Raw genomic sequence first — 17,396 nt, forward strand, 5'->3', positions numbered from 1 at the left:
AGCAAAATCATAAGAATCATTAACCTGAATTACATCGTAATTTACTAATAAAGAAGGTCAGCTCCTGATTTTACATAATGATCAGTAATGGCGCCATCATCCCATTCTCTCACACATTTACACTGCTGCACTGCCATCTAGTGATGAAAGATAAAAAGTACAATACCAACACAGTTTATTGTCAAATTGGCCATACAGAGTCACTATTGGTGGGATCATATTATTAACACGGCTCATTATAGACTGCAGGTTATTAACAAGTTAATGGCACGGTGGTTGGAACAAAAGATCTCAAATTTGGACTCATCAGACCAAAGCACAGATTTCCACTGGTCTAAAGTCCATTCCTTGTGTTCTTTAGCCCAAACAAGTCTCTTCTGCTTGTTGCCTGTCCTTAGCAGTGGTTTCCTAGCAGCTATTTTACCATGAAGGCCTGCTGCACAAAGTCTCCTCTTAACAGTTGTTGAAGAGATGTACAGCGGTGCTTAAATGTGGAGCCAAGATCGGTGATTGGTCACAGCCGATATTTAAATTTGGCGCCCAAATCGGTGATTGGTCGCGGGCAGCGCCAGCGACCAATCAGCGATTTTTAACACAAATGTCCGGACCTTTGTAACACCATGCTGATACTGTGGGGACATCAGCGGCTAGGGTGTGAAGGGAGGACCGGGGAGCGGCGCTGCGCGTCGGGATACTTCTGCTGCGAGCAGTCGCTCATCTCCAGGCTTCTCGCAGTGGAAGTATCCGCACAGGCAGCGGCGCTCCCCGGTGCTCACTAATACGATTCCGCTCCCTGCTCCTCACCAATACGATTCGCTGATTGGTCGCGCTCTCCGCACGCGACCAATCAGTGATCTTGGCGCTAAAGTTAAACACCGCTCAGCTGATTGGTCGCGGCCGCTGCCCGCGACCAATCACCGATTTGGGCGCCACATTTAAATAGCGGCTGCGACCAATCAGTACAGCGGTATTTAAATGTGGAGCCAAGATCGGTGATTGGTCGCGGCCGATATTTAAATTTGGCGCCCAAATCGGTGATTGGTCGCGGGCACCGCCAGGGACCAATCAGCAATTTTTAACACAAATGTCCGGATCTTTGTAACACCATGCGGATACTGTGGGGACATCAGCGGCTAGGGTGTGAAGGGAGGACCGGGGAGCGGCGCTGCGCGTCGGGATACTTCTGCTGCGAGCGCCCGCTCATGTCCCGGGTTCTCGCAGCGGAAGTATCCGCACAGGCAGCGCCGCTGACATCCATGCGGCAAGGGTGTGAAGGGAGGACCGGGGAGCGGCGCTGACATCCAATTGGTCGCGGCCGCTATTTAATTGTGCCGCACAAATCGGTGATTGGTCGCGGTCTTGACCCGCGACCAATCACTGATCTTGCGGCTAAAGTTAACCACTACTGTGCTGATTGGTCGCGGCCGATATTTAAATTTGGCGCCCAAATCGGTGATTGGTCGCGGGCAGCGTCCGCGACCAATCAGCACAGCGGTATTTAACTTTTGCGCTAAGATCAGTGATTGGTCGGGTCCGAAGACCTGTGCGGCTACTTCCGCTGCGAGAACCCGGGACATGAGCGGGCGCTCGCAGCAGAAGTATCCCGACCCGCAGCGCCGCTCCCCGGTCCTCCCTTCCGCATGGATGTCAGCGACGCCGGCGGTCCTTCCGCTGCTGCCGGCCGGGACATGAGCGCCTCGCGCCGCTCATCTCCCGGCTGCATCTCCGTCCCGCAGATGGGTTCGGCGGTCGGGGTCCTCCTGCTGGTACCGGCCGGGAGATGAGCGCCTCGCTGCAACGCCGCTGAGCTCCGTCCCGCAGAAGAGCCGCTAACGGCCGCCATCTTTTTTCTGAAATCCCGCGGCGCTGATTGGCCGCTGCCGGACCAATGAGCGACGCGGGATTTCCTGGACAGACAGACAGACAGACAGACAGATAGACAGACAGACAGACAGACGGGATAAGACAATTATATAGTAGATACTTCGAAAACTCTTACCAACACTTATCAACCATTTGCAGTCCAAAAAGCCCCTCAGTGGCCAAGAAAGTAAGGAGAAAGTTTGGCCTGTTTTAATGGCCTGTCTCCAATAGGTGGATGTCCCCAGGTAAATATCATTACTGGCAGATAAACCCTTTTACCACTTTGAAAATCTAACACTCAGAGCAGCGATTCATCCGCAAAACAATTTTATATTACATCCATTTATAATCTACATAATAAATTGAGCAACTTTGTTACTAGATAGAATTGCTTGTCTTGCACTGGCCCTGAGTTATACCTTATTCTCTTCCACATCTACATTGATCATTCTTAATTTTACTGCATAGCCTGCTTGTTCAGTGTCTGGACAGCAATTATGCTCTTTACTTTATTTGTATTCTTGGCATCATACAGTCATCTGATGTGTTAGAAGGGGCATCATTAAGTCAGTTATTCGGGGAAATAAAATTCAATGCTGGATCCCTGCGGATCCATTGCCATATGGCACCCCTGGATCCCATTGACGCAAGCCGCTGAGTGGTCTTCGAGGTCTGTATTGTTTGGATGGTAAGGAATAGCGCTGCATGCTGCACCTTTTTTGCCATGAAAAGCAAATGAATGCATAATGGACCTACAGACGGAGGGCCGGAGCACAGAACAGGACCCTACAAAAAGCAGTACAGCAGAACTAAGCTGTAGCTAATCATGTGTCACCCCACACCTTTACATTCAGTAGTAATTCAGTGTGAATGCAGCTTTGAGCTATGATACAAGTACAGAATCATTTTTACAAACTTATGCTACATTTGAAGACGTTCTGAAGATTGATGATCTGGGTAAACGGGTGAAATGGTGTATAAAGGTGAACCTATGCGTCACATGGATCAACAGCTGCAGCTCAATAACTAGCATCTATCTCTAGGCGGACATCTTCAGTGTCACATTGGACTTCCACACTACACTGGGCCTTACTATAATAGCTTTGTACCTGACATCATTACTGATGACTGCACTTTTACTGTGTCGTGTCATAAACAGACTCCCACTGGAGCGAACATGGTCTGCACATAACACAGCTGGCCATGGGAGGAAGCAAAAGAGTATACAGATGTAGCACCCTGAGGACTCGGCTGCTACAGGGGTATTGCACCTCAAACCAGAGGTGTGGTATTCCACTCCCGGGTAAGGATGGAGTGTGGAACTGAGCTAGAAGGCTGCATGCACTACATACATCCCATTTCCGGGGGACAGAACAACGGTACTCCCACCAGTATATGTGCAGGTACGACAGCGTCTGTCCCTGGCTGGAGTGGGAGGGGGGTGGAACATCCCAGTAGTGTAGGGGCAGATAGGGGGAGTAGTCTGGGTAAATGTAGGAGCTCATTGGGTGCTGGTCACCTGAGCTCACACATAGAGGGAGTATATAAGGTGGGCACCATCTTAGGACAGGGTCAGTCAGTCAGTCAGTCAGTGAGTCAGCAGTAACTCCGGGAGAGGAGAAGGAAGAGGGACCCAGAGGCGCAGGACGAGAGGGGACCCCAAGATCCCAGAATAAGGACAAAAGGGTGAAGGGTCGGCAAAAGGGTACCGGATCCCAAGCTGGCGGAGGCCAAAGCAAACCTTAGCCAGGAACCGGAGGTCGTGGGCAAGATTTGCCACGACCCTCACCAAATCCACCAGAATGGCACACCGAGCATAGGGTCAGGGAAGCCAGAGAAGGTTCAACCACCAAGAGACCCGAGGGAGCCGGACATAGGTGGATCCCTGGTGAGAACGGCCAGAGAGAGAGAGAGAAGAAGGGAGCTCAGGACCATACTCAGGAATTGCCCGGGAGTTGACCGAGTCCCGCACCTGGTGGACGCAGCACGGCTTGGGTGGTCACTGCTGTACAGAGTGACCCGAGCAACACCAGTGAGTAAAAACCCTGAAACTGCATTTCATGCCTCTGAGTCTCCTTGCTGCACCTTCACAACCACCATCCTCCACGTCTGACCCCCTGAGGCTATACCCCTCCCGTTGGGGGTTATACTACCACAGCTGCACACACACCACCAGCCTCAGCGGACCATCCTGCAGCGGCGGCCTTTTGACCGCAAATCAACGGGTGGCGTAGTCCACACTAAGAACATCTGCAAGGACTGCCGCACACTGAGTTTGACACCCTGGGCACGGACCGGGTCACAGCCACTCGGAGACTACAACCCCCATCTGATCCGGCTCCGGGTATCCCTAACAACATGGCCCAGGGGGCGCGTCAACTTTGGCGTAGTCGGCAGGATCACGTGCCCGCAACAACCGGGTACTGCGTGCCTGAAGAAAAATTTGCATTTACCTCAAAACAAAGTCTCCCGCCAATTCCAGAGGGTCCCCGCCATCGGACGCCATCTCGGATCAGTTCCCGCCATTTGCCCGTCATCTGCAGTCTTTTCCCGCCATCTGCAGTGTTTCCCGCCACTGGGAAGCGGTTCCCGCCATCTGAGAAGATTTCCCGCCTTGGCAGAGCGGACGCCATTATGGGCGTGCCAGAGGATGGCAAGAGGCCACCTCCCATCGTGGGCCAGGATCGGAAATGGCGCCAAAAGTGGAAACCGCCCCCACCAGCAGAGACTGTGATGATTGATATGTCCATCAGCGTGAGGGAACTGCCACTGGAACTGGCAATCACAAAGTTGCCCCAGGACGACCCCCAATGTGGGCGGATACAGAACAAAAGGAAGAAGATGGGAGCAGCTTGGAGGAGTCCAGAGAGAACACACCCGGAGATGGAGGGAGAGTCAGGCAGCACCGACCCTGTGGTCAGGAGCCTGTTGCAGGCCGCCACTCCAGAAGGCCTGCTGGAGATCCTGGCGCAGCTCCCCGGAGATCGGGAGCGTGCACAGACCGCGCTGGAGGGCCTCGCACGAAGGATGGCCCGGGTGCAGCAGGAAACACTGGCGGAGTGGACCCGAGAGATGGCCCTGCAGGCTGGAGCCTGCCAGCGAAGCATGCCACCCGCAGCGAGGAGCAAGTCCACCTCTGAGGACGGCGAAGGAGGGACGACGGCCGGAGACGACGCCGCGGAGGGAGCCGAAGAGATGAAGGCAGGTAATGGGGACGACAATATCCCGTGCCCAGAAGCCGTAAACCTGCCCCAGCTCCCCGTCGCAGAGCCCGAAGCCCCACTCACCGTTCCCGTAGCCGCTGCGTCATCGCTCCAAGCTAGGCCTCAGGCGGCCGGAGCCGCGGCCACGCCCCCTGTGACGTCACGCGCCTCGATCCAGAGCACGGCCAAGCAGGAGACGCCACCGGCCTGGTCGCAAGGCCGAGTGCCCCCGGGCGCCGCAGTGCCAACAGCGCCCTCTACCTCCACTGGGCCACCGGCCTGGTCACTGGGCCAAGTAACCCCGGGCGCCGCCGTCTTCACGGTGCCCTTTACATTCAGGGTGCCCCAGGCCTGGTCGCAAGGCCTGGTGAACCCGGGCGCCGCCACCACAACAGCGCCCTCAACGTCCACAGCGCCACACCTGGGTGAAGACCTATTTGCCCAGCACACATGCCCGGATGGGCAGCCCTTTGTGTGGCCACCGGAGTATTACCATCCCCGACTCCAGAAGGAAAGACCCCTGGATGAGCCCCTGATCCCGGCTCCGGCGCCCGCCAAGATCACCCCACTCTCGTTGGAGGAAGCGCAGTTTGCGTGGGACCCCACCGGAGAAGACCTCATCGGGTTCACCGAGGAGACCCGGGCGGCCGCAGCTGAGCGTGCAGAGTGCTGCCGGCAGCAGTTAGAGGTCTTTGACAGAGAAAGAAGAGAGAGGCGGGTCCGTGAGCAGCGGCTGCAAATAAAAAGTGCAGAGCAGAAGAGCCGGACCAGGAGGAACCCCCGTGCAGCCCACGGTCCACGTGCCACCGGGACTGTAATCAAATTCCAGTTGGAGCACGGGTGGGGTTTCATCCGGGACCACAAGACCCCCGGCGACGTCTTTGTCACCCGCAGAGACGTTGAAAGTCATCTGCCGGAGGGACACAGAGGTCGTGACCTATACCTGGGTGATGAGGTCACCTTCACCCGGCATCAGTGCGCCAAGGGCCCGTATGCCCTGCACGTGCATAGACTTACTGAGAAGGAGCTACGGGGTGAGGAGGATCAAGAGGACCCGGACGGGTCTAAAGATTACCCTCAGCCAAGAGCACACCGCCACTGATGAACTGTAAATAGAATATGTAAATAGTTACCCGTGTGGGTACAAAAACTGCTGCTACCAAAGTGTAGTCCCCGTCGGGACCAGCAAGTGAATACCCGTGTGTCCCTATCCCTTAACAGGCTGAGGACTGTGAACAGCCATTCCTTTTCCCCACTGACCGAGGACTGAGAGCGGTCATCCTTTCCTAATATCTGGCCGAGGACTGAGAGCGGCCATATTCCCCTTAGTACATAGTTGCGCTTCTTAAAGCGCCCCCTACCGGTTTTATAGGAAACTGTGTTTTTTCTACAAGAGACTGTTGCACTTTACCCGGTCACAAGTAGCACCGTGGCCGGAGAAACGAGAATGTTTAATATGAAAAGTTTTATATGAAAAGTTTTATGATATATATAGTGTTTTATATGGTTATGATGTGTTAAAAAAAAAAAAATTGTATGTTTTTGGATGTTTGTATTCTTTTACAGCCCGAGGACGTGCTGTGATTTACCAGGGGGGAATGTAGCACCCTGAGGACTCGGCTGCTACAGGGGTATTGCACCTCAAACCAGAGGTGTGGTATTCCACTCCCGGGTAAGGATGGAGTGTGGAACTGAGCTAGAAGGCTGCATGCACTACATACATCCCATTTCCGGGGGACAGAACAACGGTACTCCCACCAGTATATGTGCAGGTACGACAGCGTCTGTCCCTGGCTGGAGTGGGAGGGGGGTGGAACATCCCAGTAGTGTAGGGGCAGATAGGGGGAGTAGTCTGGGTAAATGTAGGAGCTCATTGGGTGCTGGTCACCTGAGCTCACACATAGAGGGAGTATATAAGGTGGGCACCATCTTAGGACAGGGTCAGTCAGTCAGTCAGTCAGTGAGTCAGCAGTAGTTACATAGTTTGAAAAGCCGAATAAAGACTTGCGTCCATCAAGTTCGACCTGTAAGTTCTGTAGTTGCTAAAGTTGATCCAGAGGAGGGCAAAAACCCCAAATGATTTAGCCAATCTTCACCTGAGGAAAAATTCCCTCCCGACTCTGAAACCAGCAGTCAGAATAAATCCCTGTATCAACCTACTATTTTATTTTATTTTTAAGTATACACTGAAATCTGCCTGGTATCTAGAAATGCATCCAGTCCCCGCTTGAACTGGTGTAGTGAATCCGACATTACCGTCTCCTCACTCAGTGAATTCCATATTCTCACTGCTCTTACCGTAAAGAACCCCTTCCTATGCTGGTGCTGAAACCTTTTCTCTTCCAGTCTTAGTGAGTGCCCTCTTGTTACCGTAATATCCCTCCTTTTAAACAAATCCCGGGCAAGGTCTCTATACTGTCCCCTAACATATTTGTACACATTTATTATGTCCCCCCTCAACCTTCTCTTTTCCAGGCTGAATAGTCCTAGTTTTGCCAACCTCTCTGGGTATTGCAGTCCCTCCATTCCCTTTATTAATTTTGTTGCCCTCCTTTGTACCTTTTCAAGCTCATTTATATCCTTTCTATATATTGGGGCCCATAACTGAGCACAGTATTCCAAGTGTGGTCTGACCAGTGCTTTGTACAGTGGAAGAACAATGTTCTCCTCCTTTGCAGCTATACCTCTTCTGATACATCCCATTACCCTGTTTGCCCTTACAGCAGCGGCCTGACTTTGGGCACTCCAATTTAGTTTGCTATCAATCAAGATGCCCAAGTCCTTCTCCATCTCTGAATTCCCCAATGATTTCCCATTCAGTGAGTACTGGTGACTTCCATTTTTCCTTCCCATATGTATGACCTTACATTTCTCCTCGTTAAACCTCATTTGCCATTTAATGCTCCACCTACCCAGCTTATCCAAATCCCTCTGTAGGTCTTCACTATCCTCTTTTGTATTAATTGTTTTACATAACTTTGTGTCATCTGCAAATATTGATATTTTACTATTTATCCCGTTGACTATGTCGTTAATAAAGATATTAAATAACATTGGGCCTAGTACAGACCCCTGTGGTACCCCACTAGTGACGCTTACCCAATCTGAGTATATTCCATTTATAACCACCCTCTGCCTTCTATCCTTTAGCCAGTTAGCTACCCACTTGCAGACATTTTCCCCCAGCCCCATCATTCTCATTTTGTATACCAACCTATTATGTGGCACGCTATCGAACGCTTTTGAGAAGTCGAGATACACGACATCCACTGGTTCCCCCTGATCTACTCGAGAGCTAACCTCCTCGTAGAAGTCAATCAGGTTTGTTTGGCAGGAGCGATTCCTCATGAATCCATGTTGGTTCGGGGTTAATAGATTATTAGCGTCAAGATGCTCCATGATTGCCTCATTAATAAAGCCTTCAAAAATTTTGCCCACAACGGACGTCAGACTCACCGGCCGATAGTTTCCGGCGTCACTTTTTGCTCCCTTTTTGAATATTGGCACTACATTCGCCTGTCGCCAATCAAGTGGTACAGACCCAGTCTCAACAGAGTCCTTAAATATAAGATATAACGGTCTGTCTATCACATTACTTAGTTCCCTTAGTACCCGTGGGTGTATGCCATCAGGTCCTGGTGATTTGTTTATTTTAATGTTACTGAGGCGTTTCTGTACCCCAGCGTGGGTTAGATTTGTCATACTTAGTGGAGGATTAAGCTTGTCACTTCTCATTTCGCCTGTTAGTTCTTTTTCCTTTGTGAAAGTTGACGAAAAAAAATTTATTTAATAGATTAGCTTTATCCTCATCTTTCTCTATGATTTTGCCTTCATCACTTTTTATCGGTCCAATATTATTCGATTTAATCCTTTTACTATTTATATACGTAAAGAACAGTTTGGGATTTGATCTACTTTCCCTAGCAATACGTCTCTCTGTTTCCTCCTTTGCTATTTTTATTTTTTTTTCGCAGGTTCTCGTTTTTTCCTTGTAACACATTAGTGCCTCCTTGCTGTTTTCCTGTTTTAATCTCTTGAATGCCTCTTTTTTGCTATTTAACGCCCCTTTTACGTTCTTATTCAACCATATTGGTTTCCTCTTATTTCTGGCCCTTTTATTCCCATACGGTATATACCTCTCGCACTGAGTATTCAGAATTCTTTTGAAGGTTTCCCATTTACTATTCGTATTTCCTTGATTAAGAACTTTGTCCCAGTCTATAAGTTGAAGGTTTTCTTTCAGCAGATCAAACTTCGCCCTCCTAAAGTTTAATGTTTTAGTTGTTCCCTTATTGATAACCCTACTGAAGGGCATTTTGAAATTGATAATATTATGATCGCTATTACCTAGGTGCCCCCCTATCTGTACCTCAGTTATTCTATCAGGCCTATTAGTCAATATTAAGTCCAACACTGCCTTCCCTCTCGTTGGTTCCTGCACTAGTTGGGAGAGATAATTATCCTTGATATTTGTCAAGAACCTTTTTCCTTTCTGCGATCTACAGGTTTCTGTTTCCCAGTCAATATCCGGGTAGTTGAAGTCCCCCATTACAATCACCTCATTATGTTTTGCTACTTTGTCTATTTGTCCTAATAGCAGTTTCTCATTCTCCTCTGTTATATTGGGTGGCTTATAGCAGACCCCCAGTAATATTTTATTATTATTTTTTGCCCCCTCTATCTCTACCCACATGGACTCGACCCCCTCTTCTCCCTCTCCTATATCTTCCCTTAGTCTGGGCTTTAGACGTGACTTTACATATAAGCAGACTCCTCCGCCCTTCCCCTGTTTCCGGTCCCTTCTAAATAAACTATAATCTGTTAAATTTACCGCCCAGTCGTAGCTATCGTCTAGCCAAGTCTCTGTTATACCTACGATGTCATACCTCTCCTCCGATATAAGCGCCCGCAGCTCATCCGCCTTATTTGTCAGGCTTCTTGCGTTGGTCAGCATGCAAGATAAAACTTTGGGGTTATTTAGCATCCTATTCTTCTCTAACGATCTAACTGTACTATCCCCACCCCCCTCTCCACCCTCATTATATTCACTTCTCCCCTTCCCCCTTGCTTGCCTCACATCCCACCTATTTCCCTGGTTTCCCCCCCCCGTCTCTAGTTTAAAAACTCCTCCAACCTATTAGCCATCTTCTTCCCCAGCACCGCTGCACCCTCCCCATTGAGGTGCAGCCCGTCCCTACGGTAGAGCCTGTAGCCGACAGCGAAGTCGGCCCAGTTCTCCATGAACCCAAACCCTTCTGCCTTGCACCAACTCTTTAGCCACTTATTCACCTCCCTAACCTCCCGTTGGCGCTCCTGTGTGGCTCGCGGGATTGGTAGTATTTCTGAGAAAACTACCTTGGAGGTCCTTGCCCTAAGCTTCCTACCTAGATCCCTGAAATCATTTTTAAGGACCCTCCATCTACCACTCACTTTGTCATTGGTGCCAATGTGGACCATGACCGCTGGGTCTTCGCCAGCCCCACCCAGTAACCTGTCAACCCGATGCGCGATGTGCCGGACTCGAGCGCCAGGGAGGCAGCACACCGTTCGGCGATCCCGGTCTTTGTGACAGATTGCCCTGTCTGTCCCCCTAATAATAGAGTCACCCACTACCAGGACCTGTCTAGCCTGCCCTACACTTCCCCCCTCCCCCTCATTACTGGAGCATACACTCCCCCGGCGGTCAGAGGATCTGTCGTGCTTCAATAATGCCGGTTCTGAACCAGCCTTCCTATACTTCTTCCCTCTATCCCTTCTAACCGTTACCCAGCTCCCTGCCTGTTCAGCCTGCGCTTCCCCACTAAGCTCCACCCCCAGTGTTGACCCATTGAGTGTCTGCTCGGTGAGCAGCAAACTCCGTTCCATGTTGTCGATGCTCCTCAGTACCGCTATCTGAGCACTTAGATCCAGGATTTGGGCTTCCAAGTGCACGATATGCTCACATCTCTCGCAGCAGTATGGATCCCTGAGCGGTAGCTCAGGGAATGCATACATTGCGCAAGATGTACACTGCACGGCTCCGGCCAACATGGACGTCATTCTAAATATGGGGATACAGTCAGTATATATGTACAAGTACAAAACACAATTATTTATATATAGGTGTATGGACGGGGATCAATTAGGGATGTGCAAGTGTATCGATTAGATATCGGCGCGGGATCAGTTAAGTATGGACGGGGGATCAATTAAGTATCAATTAAGTATGGACGGGGGATCAGCTGAGTGGGTCAGGTGGATTAATTAAGTGTGGACGGTGTGTCAATTAACTATGGACTGGGATCAATAAGTATGGACTGGGGAAATAATTAATTGTGGACTAGGGATTCAATCAATTAATTATGGACAGGGGGTTTAATTAAATAGGATGGGGGGTAAAGCAAAAAAATAGGTATGGATGGTGGGTCAATTAACTAAGGACTGGGGATCAATAAGTATCAATAATATCAATAAATATGGACTGGGGAAATAATTAATTGTGGTCTGGGGAATCAATCAATTAATTATGGACAGGGGTTAATTAAATATGGTGGGGGATAAGGCAAATAGATAGGGACTGGGGATGAGTAAAAGTGGACAAGGGGAATCTATTAAATAGGACAAGGGGGATCAATCAATTATGGGCTGGGGGGGTCAATCATTTAAATGTGGTCAGGGGGATCACTTTAATATGGACGGGGGGTGGTCGGGGATCAATTAAATGAGGACGGGGGGGTCAATATAATGTGGTCAGAGGGATCAGTTAAATATGGACGGGGGTGTTCAGGGGAATCAATTTAAATATGGACGGGGGGGTAACTCCGGGAGAGGAGAAGGAAGAGGGACCCAGAGGCGCAGGACGAGAGGGGACCCCAAGATCCCAGAATAAGGACAAAAGGGTGAAGGGTCGGCAAAAGGGTACCGGATCCCAAGCTGGCGGAGGCCAAAGCAAACCTTAGCCAGGAACTGGAGGTCGTGGGCAAGATTTGCCACGACCCTCACCAAATCCACCAGAATGGCACACCGAGCATAGGGTCAGGGAAGCCAGAGAAGGTTCAACCACCAAGAGACCCGTGGGAGCCGGACATAGGTGGATCCCTGGTGAGAACGGCCCGAGAGAGAGAGAGAAGAAGGGAGCTCAGGACCATACTCAGGAATTGCCCGGGAGTTGACCGAGTCCCGCACCTGGTGGACGCAGCATGGCTTGGGTGGTCACTGCTGTACAGAGTGACCCGAGCAACACCAGTGAGTAAAAACCCTGAAACTGCATTTCATGCCTCTGAGTCTCCTTGCTGCACCTTCACAACCACCATCCTCCACGTCTGACCCCCTGAGGCTATACCCCTCCCGTTGGGGGTTATACTACCACAGCTGCACACACACCACCAGCCTCAGCGGACCATCCTGCAGCTGCGGCCTTTTGACCGCAAATCAACGGGTGGCGTAGTCGACACTAAGAACATCTGCAAGGACTGCCGCACACTGAGTTTGACACCCTGGGCACGGACCGGGTCACAGCCACTCGGAGACTACAACCCCCATCTGATCCGGCTCCGGGTATCCCTAACAACATGGCCCAGGGGGCGCGTCACAGACAGGACACCACAGGATGGCAGCTGATTCTGTGAGGTAAAACATTTCCCTGCCTGTTTAAAAACTTGTTTTACCTCACATAAAGAATCGGCTGTGATCCCCGGCTGTAATGTCTGTATACTCTCTTGCATCCTCCTCGTCCAGGAGATGAGGTATGTTCAGACCATGTTCCTGTACGGTCAGACGTTACACAGTACACAGCAGGGGCATATTTCTAAGATTATCTCAGCACAGGAACATTTTATTTAAACTCATCCAATTGTGGAACTTATTATTATTCCAAGATCTATTGATTAAAATGAATTTTGTTTGTGGGAAAATGCCTTTAAATAATTGAAAGAGGGTTACAATTGCTCCTTTGAAACTTGATGCAGGTAATCTTATATGAGAGTAATGGCGTATTCACACATCTGTGTGTCATAGATCGTGATGCACAAGCTGTTTGCGAGTCTCCTGCCCCGGACTTTGACAGCCTCATATACATCTATTAGGCCACATTGGCAGAAATGGAAGCTGGCACGTTTAGGTGGGCTGCACTGTGGGAATGAAGAGCCTTGGGATTCCCAAACGTTTTTTATTAATATCAATGCGTTTCTGCAATGGACCAGGGCCTTTCTCAAGGTATAAAAAAAAACAAGCTCTTCACTCCCGCAGCACAGCCCACCTAAATGTGCCAGCTTCCATTTTTGCCATTCCACCTCTTGAAGAACCTTTCCTCCAGCCACAGGGCAGCAGCGGCTTTCTACACCATTATAGCTGTGGTGACTGCACACAACACCTCTAGGTGAGCGCTGCCATCAATTATCCCTACCCCTTATCAGACGCTATTGCCCTATTTTGTGTACGCTCCTGTCCTTCTCCACAGCGTCTCTATTAGGCACCTTCACACGTTCAGTAAGTTTCATCAGTGACGTGTTTCTATTATACTTTTCCTCTAATTGTTCCACTCCTGGTTTTGGCTTCCTAATACTGAGGTAAAATACTGACCAAATTACTGAATGTATGAACATGGCCTTAAGCTCTTAAGTTCGGGTCAAGAGGCCAGCAACTAATCTTAGAATCATTTTGTGCTCAGACCATGACACGCCTTAATGTGTAGAGTCACTTTCATCTTACAACTAAATAAAAACTACGTATTGTTTTAAAGGGGTATGCTACCACTTATCAATTAGGAGAAGGCATCAATATAAGTCAGTAGTATCAGATTGATAGGTGTCCAAATCCTAACACCACCAATCAGCTGTTACCAGCTCCAGCATGGAATCAATGGGGTGGCAGAGTGTTGGAACTCTACCAATCTGATCTTGGTGGTCCATCCTAAGTATAAGTGATCAATATCATAACAGTGAACACCCCTTTTAACTTTTTTTTGCAAATACTTGCTTCTCTCATCCTGAAATGCAGCATGTTTTTGGATCAAATCACATGTGGCATTTTTGTTGCATACATTTTTTCGACTAAAATTCAATTCTTACATTTAAAGGGGTTGTCTTATCCTAAAGAGGACCTGTCACCAAATTTTTCATGCTTTTTTTTTCTATTTTATCTTTCATTTGCGGAGATATTAGCAATGAAAGTATTTGGCACCTAATGAGTTAAAAAAAATTAAGTCCAAGTAGATGTTATCAGAGTTTTCACTGGGGGTGCGAAATTCTTCTCCCTGCATGATGCTGACCAATTATAAGCAGACGACAACACTGAAAAGAAAGATGATCACATCCCCACCATAGCTTAGAGCAAATTTCTCAGTGTCTGAGATGTAAGGATACAGACCTGATCTTCTGGGCTAACCTCCTGCATGAGTAGAGCACACAACTGACTAATACCTTTCAGTTAAGGTCTCTATGGGTGAAGGGGCATCACAAGAGAGTTTAGTTGTGCAACATTACAAACCTTTCTAACAGCTCTCCTCCTCTTATGGCACTCTCACCTCTGCTGTACTGCGCCTCTCTCATACTACCTGTCCATAAATGAGAGCACAGCGTCAGTATCACACTTAGATCCGTTGTGCTCAACTTGTACTGATTCTGCAGTGAGATTAGAGGAGACTGTCATTACATTTCACCATAGAAGTAACCCAGAACACACTGCTCCTGTGTGAGGTGTAATAACAGCCTAATATCACTGCAGAGAGAATACAAGTTGCTTGAGTACAAAAGACATAAGTGTGATACTGACACACTCCATAATCAGGAGAGTCAATAAAAGGGTTTGTAATGTGACACAGAGAAACTCAGCTGTGTGGCTCCTTCCTTGTCTAAGAGCTGTTATCTCTGCTTTCTAATCATGCAGAAGGTTAGACCAGGAGATCAGGACTCGCCATCATTATACATCTTAGGCTAGGTTCCCACGATGAGCTTTTGGTGAGTTTTTGATGTTGCAGAATTTCTGCACCCATTAAGATAGGTTACTTGCATTATTTCTAAAATATGCAGCGTAAAAACTCACTAAAAACTCATTGTGAGAACGTAGCTTTATACCCTAAGAAACCCGCTTTGAGCTATGGTGGGGGCGTGTTCTTCTTTTCTTTGAGTATTGCTGCTTGCTTATGATTGGTCAGCATCATACAGGAGAAATCTGCAGCATATTTAAGGATTTCTCACAAGCCTCATTCGGGTAAATGCAAAAAGGTAAATAAAATTACCAAAATTTCCACAACAAAAGTGTAGCTATACCTACAGCGTATTCACACCCAGACTATAAGATTATGGCCTGTCTCTGGGTGTTTTTTTTTTTTTACACAGTAGTCAGAACCTGCAAAATTGTGGTGCTGTGCATTACATGAGCTATACTAAGGGAGTGCCTGTTAGCATAGAGCTAATACGTCCATATATCGACCAGCAGAAATTGTAAAAGAAGAACTATAGAAGGATAGACTATAGTGGATCATTCCGGATTGGTACAACATAAGTAGCCAAAAGGCTTCACCCCGGTATTCCATGGTATGTGCTTCTTATAAAGTGAAATCTCTCCATAGACCGCCTCTGTGAAGACCACCCCCTTATCCAGATGATAGATTTTCAGTTCCACCATATATAATGCATACTGGCCATTTTTTTTTTTTCAGAAAATCACCAATTTTGGGTCGTCAGCTGTACAAGAAGAAATGCTTTAAACCAGTGCTGGCGAACCTATGGCACGCATGCAGAGGGGGCAGGCAGAGCCCTCCTGGTGGGCACGCGCGCCATGGCCGCAGCATTAGCGCTACTGGATCGGGCCCGGCGGGGGAGAACTCTGAGCCCGCTGAGTGCCGACACCAGCTTCGCTACTGCAACTAGATGTGCGTTCTCTCTCGGACGGAAACACATCGAGCTGAAGTGTATTGCAGCGCACGAACTTGCCAGACCCGTGCGCTGCAATACACGCTGCCGGTCAATCAGAGGCCAGCGGCTGCTGGCCTCTGAGGCCGGCCGACGTCATGCTGGCCTCTGATTGACCGAAAGCCGCTAGCCTCTGATTGGCCGGCCAACGTCATGCTGGTCTCTGATTGGCCAGAAGCCGCAGGTCTCTGTTGGCCAGCCAACGTCATGCTGGCTTCTGATTGGCCGGAAGCCGCTGGCCTCTGATTGGCCGTCAGCCGCTGGCCTCTAATTGGCCGGCCGACGTCATGCTCGCCTCTAATTGGCCGGAAGCCACTGGCCTCTGATTGGCCGGCCGACGTCTTGCTGGCCTCTGATTGCCAGGCAGCCGCTGGCCTCTGATTGACCGGCTGATGTCATGCTGGCCTCTGATTGGCCGGCAGCCCCAGGCCTCTGATTGGCTGGCCGACGTCATTCTGGGTTCTGATTGGCTGGAAGCCGCTGGCCTCTGATTGGCCGTCCGACGTCATGCTGGTCTCTGATTGGCCGGAAGCCGCTGGCCTCTGATTGGCCGGCAGCCGCTGGCCTCTAATTGGCCGGCCGACGTTATGTTGGCCTCTGATTGGTCGGCAGCCGCTGATTGGCCGGCCGAAGTCAAGCTCGCCTCTGATTGGCCGGCAGCCGCTGGCCTCTCATTGGCCGGCCGCCGCTGGCTTCTGATTATCCAGCCGCCGCTGGCCTCTGATTGGCCAGCAGCATGTATTGCAGCGCACGATGCAGTACCTCTGTGGCGACCGAACCCTCAGGGGCGCCACGCATGCACCCCACACACGTGCACTCCTTAAGCAGCTTCTAAATTTATGGAGCAGAACTGTAGAAGAGCATCAACCGAACATCAGGACCAATATCTGCTCCTTTGTGTAAGGATGAAAAGGAGGACTGCAAAGGCCCTACAACATAACCAGAAGCACGTTACACCCAAAATTGTCAGAAGCAGACTCCATGATGGCGGTATGAGGGCCCGACGTCCTGTAATAGGACCTTACTCACAGCTCAGCACCTTGCATCTCAATTGGCATACACCTGAGAACACCAGAATTATCAGGTCCTACGTTCTCTGTACAGGTGACAGCAGGTTCACATTGAGCAAGTGATAGATGTGAAAGTCTGGAGACGCCGTGGTGAATGTTATTCAGTCTGCACCGCCACCCAGCATGATGGGCACCATGTGATAGCCAACGGCAACCTGACTGCTGTTAGGTACACGGATGAAATCCTTAGAGCCAATGTCAGAACTTACCGTGGTGCAGTGGACCCTTGGTTCCTCCTAGTGCAGGACAATACCCTTCCTCATGTGCCATACTGGGAAGGCAGTTCCTGGATGATGAAAACATTGATGAGCTCACTTTCCCCAGAACCAGGTGCAAACCTGGTACAACTTGTGTAGCTACACAGGGGT

The sequence above is a fragment of the Phyllobates terribilis genome, unplaced genomic scaffold, assembly GCF_046119375.1.
Source record: "Phyllobates terribilis strain yellow unplaced genomic scaffold, ASM4611937v1 Scaffold_84__1_contigs__length_6523798, whole genome shotgun sequence".
NCBI classification, from domain to species: Eukaryota; Metazoa; Chordata; class Amphibia; order Anura; family Dendrobatidae; genus Phyllobates; species Phyllobates terribilis.